The following is a 10,702-nucleotide window of genomic DNA, read 5'->3' on the forward strand; positions in this document are numbered from 1 at the left end:
GGTGGCCAAACGCTGATGTCAGAGACCTGAAATTCAGAGAGGGATCCTTGACACATAGAAAAATATCAATGGGTTAATTAAAAAGGCTGTTGTTGAGCTCAAAATTCCTATATTATGTCTGCTTTGTGCACCCATTTAGACGCTGGAGAGAGGCCATTATTTAGAAATGTACCCTTTTTCCTACAAATGAGCCCCCCCCACCCCCCCCCCCCCCCACCCCCACCCCCACCCTGCTTTAACACAGGACAATGAAGCAGAACAGGCCAGCATGGACCGGAGTCAAATTTGGACAGAGCAGAACAACAGTACAAATCATGGGGCACGATGATGCTACTTGTACAAAACTATGTATGTGTACCTCTTTTACTTTTTGAACTCATGCAGCAAACTCACAACTGCAGCCTCATTAAAAAGCAACAGTCATGCTGTAACCAGTGACCAAACACAAATGTCAACTGAGACACGTAACTGATAACTCAGCAGCGTCCACCGCCCAATAATTATGACACCCACACGATGAATGACCTAAATCAAGCCACAGAGCAGAGAGTCAGGCACACTCAGCACGTCTACAAGCGTTTACAACATCATCAACATCTCTGAATGTACTGGTGTTTAAATGACTTAACGCGTTTCAAAAAATCTCTGTAAAGTGGTTTGATTAACAGTTGTTTCCAGATGTGAATTAAATATTGTGATCCTGCATATCAATCAGTAACAAGAATATTTTTACTGGGGTAAATATCGCCTTCTGTAGATATTTGACTATTATTGGCTTCCTCCTGAGGTAACAGCTGTTTAAAGATCCTCATAAAATCCTTAGACATGACCATTTAAAGTGAGACCTGAGATTACCAACAAGACGTAATGTCACTTTTTTCTTTTGTGCTTCAATGCCTCAATGGAAGCAGACACATAAAATGAACCAGAGTTCATGAGCTCTACGTTATGTGGATCTCCAGTTTTAAATCAAGGCCTGCATGTATAAAGCAAAAACCTTTATCTCCTCTACAAAGGCAAAAGACAATAACTACATATTTTCTGAAATTAAGGTAAGTTCTGATTTACACTTTTTGATTTTTTACTAAATAACCTTCAAACACCCAGCTTAATTGGGAATGCTATAAAGTTCCTGCTGTAGCTAAAATGAAAACTAAACATATCGGAGTTTTTTCTTGCTGTTGTCTATTTAAATATTTATTTTCATGAACAAAGTGGTGGTGTTTCAATCAGGAGCTATATCTAATTATTATAGAGGTGAGTTTTTGTTTGGTTAAGTCAACAAATATCTTAAATTGCAACATCACATATTTCAACAAATGAAGTTGTAATTTGAGTTATTTTATAGATTTCAAAACAAAAAATCAAAGACAAGCAAGCACCTAGCAAAGCCGATTCAATTCATTGTATTCTCTGTGGATGGTAAATAGGCCAAATAAAGTTTAATTTGTTAAATTTCGTAGTTCAAATATGAAAGAAAGCTGAAATGTTCCCTCTTGACCTGTGTCAAGATTGTTCAGAGGCACAGTTCTGTGTCTAGATTTTAGCTTACATGTAGACTTTTTGTGGTTTAGAGGTAAATACACTATGTTTTTCCTTCAGTTCTCTCTGCTTCTAGTGATAAAATAAACAAAAACCGTCAAATCAGAACATCTTTGAGCAAAAATACTGCAGGGGATTAGTATGTAGCTCCCTCCCTCCGAATGCTAATTATTACCCCATAGTATACCCAGCACATGGTATGTAGGCTACAAACACGATTAGGCTTCTCCCTCTGCGCCTGCCAGGATTCATGTAATCACTGAGAACAACAAATGTCTAGTATGTTCCTCTCTAGTGTAAAAACAGGGCGTGTGGTGGAAGCGTGAGATGAGTGAAATGATGTATGGATGGGGGAGCAGGGGGTGAACAGACAGCTGCTGAAAACCAGCCAGGAGCGACCTCAGCCAGTCTGTCCCAGTCCTGGTTGTACAAAATCAACAGAACATCAACAAACCCTGAGTGTGGGAATGTCTGGAGGTCTGAGGGAGGGGGCAGGAGGACAGAACGGGGACGTGGGGTGGGGAGCAGTAAACACTCACACAGAAGACCAGACTGGTTTGATCCTGCAGTGACTTGATTTTAGTTTGTTTACACATTTTTTTCAAATGGTCTGAGTCTGATTAAAGATATCAGGCACCTGTAATAGTGGAGACACAACATTTGCAGCAGGACACGAAGTGTAGGTTTTAAATATCTCTGCAGGGTCAAGTTATTAATAAATCCATCACAGCGGCATAGAGGCGATTAAAATCTAATTAGCCTGAATCTAGAAGTCATTAGATGGGTGTGCAACTCCTACACACTGCATGAATAAACCTCTTTTTTTGTATATGATACATTGGCTGGAGCTAATAAATCGTGTTTTCAGCCTGTGAGTCTGAACTTGATAATCAGTCTCAATACAAATCTGAAGTCACGTGCAATAATTAAATGAATGAATGATTGCAGACCTTTATTTGAGGCACTTCATTAAACATAGAACAATTAAATTAACACACCTTGTGCCATTCTGAACTGGAGTGTTTTTTTTTGTTCTTGTCCCGGCTTTACGTTGACAATCCTGCTGTATGTGGAGCAAAACCACTGCAGAGGGGCAAAAATCTGAAAACAAATTATGTAGGACTTATCACCCAGTTTCCCCCCTACCTCATCTGAAAGTGTCTGATATCAGGATGGCACTCAAAGGCACTTGGTTCAGCTCCTGATATATGAGCCTCCTCGTGGCTCATATGCAGCTACTGTGTTGCCTCAAATTCGTATTGAGGCCATCAGCACACTGGCTGGGACACCTTACAAGGAGAGGAATGAGTGTGTGAATGCGTGGAGGTGACTCTGCAGGGAAACCTCTTGACTTTCTGTGAAGGTTTGAAATCCGTTGCACAAACAGAAAAGTGCTGTTATTTCATTCGCTTCCATAATTGACAGTTTCCAGGTTATGACATGAGCATCAGAGAAAATGAAATCAACGTTAGCCAGTAAAAGCAGAGGACTAATTGAAAATACAGAATACATTTAAATGTTTATTGCCATTAGATGCGTTTAATGTTTAATGAAACACCGTAACTCTGCACTGCAGCTATGAACCAAGACAGAGTTGATTGATTTAAACTTAGAGCAAATGTCCCACACAGTATGTCCTTCACCCATATCCGCAGGTGTAAATCCAATCATGTGAGCATACACGTGCATGTCTTTGTGGGTAATACTGCACCGGACCATTAGAGATCATATTCTATGCTCCCTTTGCCAGTTTAGTTTCTCTCTTTGCTGTGATCACTTGCATGGTGCAGTTTAGTTCACAGCTAAAAAAAAAAAAAGAAGAGCAATAATGTTTAGAGAAATGCAGCATTTGCAATAATAATCACATATTTATATTATATTGATATTTTTCACTGACACCGTGATTAAGAACTGATCAAACCTGGTCCTTGTGAGACATGCGTTCAGTGAATGTGGCATCGCTGTGGTTGTGGATGCTTTAGTTAAGTCGGTTGGTTTCGGTCTGTCGACATCAAACAAGCTGCAAAAATGAATAAATAATAAACAATGATCTGTTTGGTGACTATTGTTGGGCTGATCAATGATGTACGTATCCATTACGTTACACAACAGTGACATTCCCAAACGAACTGGATGTGTCTCATGGGCTCATGGGTAAGTCCCTGTTGCGATCTGCAGTAGAGCAGCAGCTTTAGAAATGCGCCTGCTGTTACACAGACTGTTTCCTGGGTGATTTCTGACCAAACTCAGACGCACTCTGAGGAACTCCTCTGGGTAAATTTCCATCAGGACAAATGCCTGCAGCCAGTGAACTGCCTCCAGTAAGACTCAGAGCCAAAAAGCCAGCAAACTGCATAAAACATCTACCTCAGCAAGAACCTCTCTCTGTATCTGTCTCTATGGAGCAGACAGGTGTTTGCAACTGTCTCCAGAGTCACGCTTTTGTTTGTTTTGCAGGTTGTGCCTCTTGATGATAAATCCTTCTCGATGGCTCACAATCACATGAGCTGACAAAGTATGCTTCAGTGTACTCCAGGCCGACAGTGAGTCAGTTTGGAGGATGGTGAAGCTGCGTGTGCTAGCATGTACTGCACACATTATATAGGTATGAGTTTGAAGGAATCTCAACCAGCAGGTTGCAACCAGCGCTACATGACTCACTTGCATCGGTGACAAGGAAGCGACACGAAGCCACACCTTTATTCTTTGAAAACATAACTTACCTCTACCGAGAAGGTTATGTTTATGCTCTTTGTTTTGCTGCTTGGCTCTTATTGTGCAATTTCAGTGAACGGTGAACAATGTTTTAGTGAGTCTAGGGGGAAATGAGGCAAGAAACAGGTGACATCCTGCTAATGTTGACACAGATGTGTCAAGTTCACATTTATAAGGAATCAATTTAAGTCTATTCTGGTAAAGGGACCATGTTAGGTTGTTTTTTTGTTTCAACTCTATTCAAAAACCTTCATTAAAGGCTTCTTCCCAAAAAGGCTCCTGACAGTCATATCTACGACCGTAGATCATCATCAGTCCGTAACCTGACCTACAGACGACTGTTTTCACAGTATTTGTAATCTCTCCTGAAAATATGTTGCTTTGTCTAAAGAAGTATCACTGTAAATGTAACAGGAGTCACGCTATACTGTGATTTATGGCATAGAAATGTCAACCAGAGGAAGTCGGAGAACAAGTTCTCTGAGCTGAAGCATCCGTGACTGTTGCTAGTTCATTATTTTCAATAGGTTTGATCCACTCTCTCACTCTGACAGCACAGATGAGGATAGACAAAGACTTCATCCACAGCCACTCTACCTTTCTCTCGTTGCTCAAACACTGCCGTCTCACATTTCGCATTTTCACAAGGCCTGTCATGTATTTATATCATGTGTGGTTGTGTTTTGGCTACAAACGCACATGTAACATTTGAGCTTCAGAAATGTGCCAAGAAACAGGAAACAAGGTCAGGGTGACGTTTTGTTTGCGGTTAAATGAGAAATATAAATGGAATCTGGCCCGCTTTTAGTATTGAGGGGGACTTAAGGTGTTCGTCCATCCTCAAATGGTGTCTGATCCTGTCTCCCTTACGTTAGATTATCACTGAGGAAAGTGTTTGCTGTCATCTGTAGATATTGTTTGTGTGGAAATAATCATGATAAAGCTCTGTTACCTGGAGACAGCAGATGTAAGATGACATTACAAGAGAACATTTGATTTGACATTTCTGTGTTTCTGGCACTACTGAACAGTGGTGGAGGAAATACTCATAGAAATAAAATAAAAGTGTAGTAGTACAAAAGTTATAGTATTAAAATATACTGAAAGTCATTATCCTTCTGTTTAGAAATGACACTAATGTCCCAAAAGATGAAAATACACTTGATATATATTGAATTATATGTAATAAACAGTCCTGCACCAGACTGCTGATGGTGACCTCTGACCTCTCACAACAAACACAAAATAATGAATCTATTGTTGGAAAGTGACCTTGATCAAATCACTTTGGGTAATGGTTTTTCTTTGTTATTATCTGCATCATCAAATATGTAGGTAGGACGCAGAACAAAGCAACACGCACACGCACGGTGGCCCCTGAATGATGGGGCACAGGCGGTAAATGAGGAACTGAGCTCAGGGGGAGGGAGAGCAGTCAGGATGGAGGGAGGAGGGAGGGTGAGAGAGAGCAGGCGTGTCCGCTCCCTCACCACGCTCCTGGGATTAGCTATTTAAAGTTCAGTCTCTCCGCGCCACAGAAACCTTTCCATACTGTCAAGAAGGACGCACCAGGACCGGGCCGCGCTCCCAGGACGCACAGACACACACAGACACACACACACACACACACACACACGACAGGCGACAAGCCGCGTTGTAGCTGGAAAATCAACAAGAAAATCCACTTCTCATTCCCACATTTCCATCTTCGAGTTCATTCCAGCAGGTAGGTTTATTTATTTATTTATTTATTTCTGAATGCAGCTGTGTACAAACCGGAGTGTGTGGATGCAGCTCAGTCCGAATAAAGGCTCGGGACACACAAGCCTGTCTTATCAAAACAACTTAAGTGTAAGGGTTGTTTTTTTTTTGGTTTGGGAGCTGTGTCAGGGTAGTGGGAGGTTTCCTATCATAAGTCTGTCTGGTATGTCGAGAGCTTTGTAAAAAAAACACTTGTCAAACTTTATTCTGCGCCCATGAATAAATCACCTATTGTTCTTGTTGACTGTCAAGCCCTCGACTTTAATTGGCACCAACAGGTCGGATAACGGGATTTTAAATGATTTGAATCAGGAGTTGATCACCTTGAGGACAGATGATCAATGAAACAACCGAAACCTGAACTGTTCCTCCTGCTACGTGTGAGCAGGCATGTGGGTGACAGAGAGGAGATCAGTGATGTGGTGCACTAGGTGGAGGCTCAGATTAGTCTGTCTGGAGCAGCCTTTCATTCAGCCCTCACACACGTTTGAGCCAAAATAAATCAGAGGCAGTAAATGATTTGTTAAAAGTATGATAGTGTGTCAACACTGATGATCCAAAACGTGCCAAGTGGTGGAGGAAGTAGTTGGTTAATGTTTTAAGTAAAAGTGATAAATATGGCCGTGTACAAATGCAGAGAAGCAGAAAAGGCAGAGTGTTTTAAATGCACTGAGATTTAAAAGTAAAACAGTCTGTTTCTCCTTTTTTATAATAGTTTCATAAAGTGCTACATCTAAAATGTTCACTTCCACAGATTCTGTGTCAGGGTTTTTATTAATGCTAATTATATAAGGATATAAGTAGGTGGAGTTTTTTAAAAGTAGTATTTACAAAGCGAAACATACAGTTCAACAGCCTTTATATAGTCCCTGAAAATCCTGAATGCAAAATATTACTGAAGTACATAAGAAGTACAAGTACATGTGTTGCAGAATAGTTCATTTAAGAGTTTAAATTACACCTGCATTAATGTGTAAACTCAATTTTAATTTGATTTTAGTGTAAAGTAGCCCACAGTCAAAGTACATGTGCCTATAAGTTGAGTAAATGCACTTTCACCACAAACATTAAGTGCATGCATTTAGCATGGCTGAGATGAGGTTGTATGCTGCTGCTGCTGCTAATGGACCTGATAGTCAGTGTACATATACATTCATATGCAGTTTGAAATGGATACACACCCACTTGTACACTGTCTGTGTGTCATCCAGCCTGAGTGAAGCTTTGTGCCAAGAGCAGTGGCTCAGGACTGCACCTTTTCATCGAGCGCCCTGAGGGACGCGCTGGAAAACCTGTGGGAAGACAGTTATCGTGTTACTGTAAGCATACAGTATATGCTCCGCTTGTGTGCACGTTGTTTACAAAGCAGATAAGGGAGCTGAGTGTGGACAGAGCGAATTGAGGAGGAGGTCTGATGAAAGAATTGATTGATGAATGAAAAGGAGAGGGGGGGGGGACTGTATTAAACTAACACAGTTAAGTAGCTTAACTCTCCCACTGAATTTCCCTGTAAACACACACGAGCAAACCTGCACTCAACATGATGAGAACCTTGCGACACGTGAACCCAGCACAGGCGATAAATCATGAGCTGGGAGCCACTCGCTAATGTTTCACTGTAGGCATTGCACAATTTCCAGCCCTATTAGGAGGTGACTGCTGGTGGAACAAGTAGATCTGCATTATTCAGGGGCTGCATGTGTCTCACGTCAGCCGCCTGCAGGACGGAGCTTAAAATCAACCCAGTGTCCCCTTTTTTTTCACCCCGGTCTTGTTTTGTATCATTTTAATTTAGCCTCCTGCTCTTCGTTCTTCTGTTTCTATTTTTTCTTCTAGTTTTCATCTCTGTGGTCAGTGTGTGTACTGTACGTGCTTTCTAAGTTTATGTGCCTGTTCCATCTGAGCTTGTTTTCCTCCTCCGGGCTCGCAGGCTGCTGTGTGCTGCCAGACCTCCACAACCAATCATGATCCCGGTTCTAAATTCCTTACCACTGACCGGGCCGTAATATTGTGTTTGTTTGCACTAGTGTGCACTCTAGTTCTGAGGAGGAAAAAGGTTTGCTTGCTGAGTTATTATTACGCAAATATTTGTGATCTCGTTGCAAACATAATGAAACTAGGGAGGAGGAGACACCCTGGTCAGTCTGTGCTGTCCCAGTTCTTTCTCCTTTACAGTGTGTGCTATACTGCGAGTTCTCATCTCACGGCACACCATCTAAAAAGGCCTCACCATAATGGACTCAGTGTGTCTGTAGGTGGGATAGGATTTCACAGACACACCTGAGTGAAGCAGAAAAGGGAGCTGCATTAGATGGTTAAAAAGAGGAGGAGGTAAGAGAGCAGCGTCTGTGTGAAGATGTCCTAAAAACAGAGCTCTTCTCTCAGTGGTCTGTCCTCTGGCTTGTCTGCAGCGAGCTCAGTCACTCCGGGCTTATGTGTGAGCTGTCACGTCTCCATGAAATTGGCAAACTGAGTCGAGCAGAGTGAGGAATGGGCAGCAAACAGTGAAAAAAACAAAGGGGGGAACAGATTATAACCCCGCACTGCTCTCATTTATGTTGCAATCGCAGTTTACTGTTTGCCATCAGATATCCAAATCTTTCCCTCTGTGATTATTAAACAGTGAGGGTCAGAGGATTATCAGGCCGGCAAGGTAGGCGGGCCGTTTCAGACTCAGCTGGGAGGAATGGAAAAATGCTCCTGCTGTGGTGTTTAACTTTTTGATTAACTGTGTGGTTATTTATATTTTATTAGAATAGTTTGAAACAGTTAATGCAGTTTCAGTTTTGGAAAGATTAGGGATCAGGACACCGTTTTAAAGCACACTTAGAAAATTTAATCCGTAAGGCTCACATTTAAAGTCATGTCCTCGACATTATTGATAGCTAATATGACAAATGTGTCCCTGGACATGAAACCCTACCATGATTTTTCATTTTCAGATTCTTTATGGGCGTTTCCATCTTTTCTACTTCTTTTGCTTCACTGTGTTTGTTTTTGTCTCATTTTTGTTGTTGCTGTGCTTTTTTTGGTGCTGACTTTGTGCGTGTCTCCTTCAGTGTCTCCTTGTGGTCATTTTGCAACATTTTGTTGTTGTTTTTTTCTCATTATTCTCAATCTATAATCATACAATTTAAGATTTAAGAATTGAATCCATGAGCTTTTTAAGGTTTTGACAGACAGTGGTCGGCTGAAGGAACAGTAATGTTAGTCTCCGATGTTTGATCGATGCAAGTTGTACATAAAAGTTCAGCTAATTTCAGGTTTCGCCTTACAGTAGTACAACAATACAATAGAAACTGAGATCATCACCTACCTCTACTCAATTTCATCTGACCTATTTCTTAACCTGATTAGACTAAAATAAATGCTTTTTTTTTTAGTCTAAGCAAATACTGTGTGGCACTGACATGTGGCCCAGATTTAATTTTACCACTCTGAGGTGCTAGAGAAACAGGGACATTCCTCCGGAGAATTGTAAATTTATCCGACTTGTATGTATGTTGTTCAGTGAATCATATGATCAGTACCTGCAGTGTAAATCAAAGACTGGGTGTATGTTCAGGGGCCTTAACTAGACCTGTGTACTGCAGGTCTAAATAAAGACAGGTCAAGATCAAGATGCAAAGCAGCTACTGCTTTGAATCCTGCTTGACTGTGTAGGTACAAAACAACCTTCTAGTGTGAAGAGTAATAGTTGGCTGAGAGGGGAAAATCAGAAATAAATGATTTTAGTGTTTTAACAGGAACTATAGCTTTCAGTTTAAACATCCACTAGCCGGCCTGTTACTTACTCTGTGTTTGTCAGGTGAAGGCTAATGAATTTCGCTGGCTGCCATAGCCACATGATGTCCTTTCCCAGGATTAGATGATGCGCAGGACGGCGATGATGATGATTATGATGGCTCTGTAAATACAGATTAATTGGCTGGTTGCTGGGACACCGTGCCGTTCAGTGCTATTGTCAGCTTACATTAGGCTGTCATGTCACTGAAGTGCAGGATCATAATTCTATTAAACTGTGACCTGGTGAGGAGACAAGGAGCTGTCAGCCGGCCTGGACACTTGTAGTCAGTCCCCAAATATGAGAAGAAGAAGAAGTGGGCGTTCTGGAAATTGTTTTGTATGTCTTTATGCCACAATTTTTACTTCATATATGAAAGACATTTTGTAATAGTTGGTGTTAAGGATGGCTTTAACTCTGTGTTTTCACTTTCAAAAGGAGCCCTGCGCACTGATTTTTATACTTCTGTCTCTGTTTACTGTTTGTCTACAGACGGCTGTCATGGGTGTGAAGATGCTGCAGTGTTTCCCTTTCTACAGACGCAGCAAAGAGCGCTGCAAGAGCAGGCAGTGCCCCCCAGAGGCAGGTGAGGCGAAATAGTTAAAAAGAAAAACTGACAGAAATCAAATGTAGACGAAATACCCGTAATTTACATATATGCATTATCTTCTATTGTTTAGTTCCCACAGAGGAGACAAAGCCACGTCTGTCCTCCACGACGTCCTGGGGCAGTGACAGTGAAGGAACAGGAAGTCGGGGCTCCCAAGTCTATTTCTCCACCAAGGCCAGGCTGTCCTTCAGACATCAGCTGGACAGCAACATCAATGCAGTGGACGCCACGTACTGATGAGGACAGGAGGCTGAAGAGGAGAAATGTTTTCTGATTCCCACTTAAGCTCT

Source organism: Anabas testudineus, chromosome 18 (genome assembly GCF_900324465.2).
Source record: "Anabas testudineus chromosome 18, fAnaTes1.2, whole genome shotgun sequence".
NCBI lineage: Eukaryota > Metazoa > Chordata > Actinopteri > Anabantiformes > Anabantidae > Anabas > Anabas testudineus.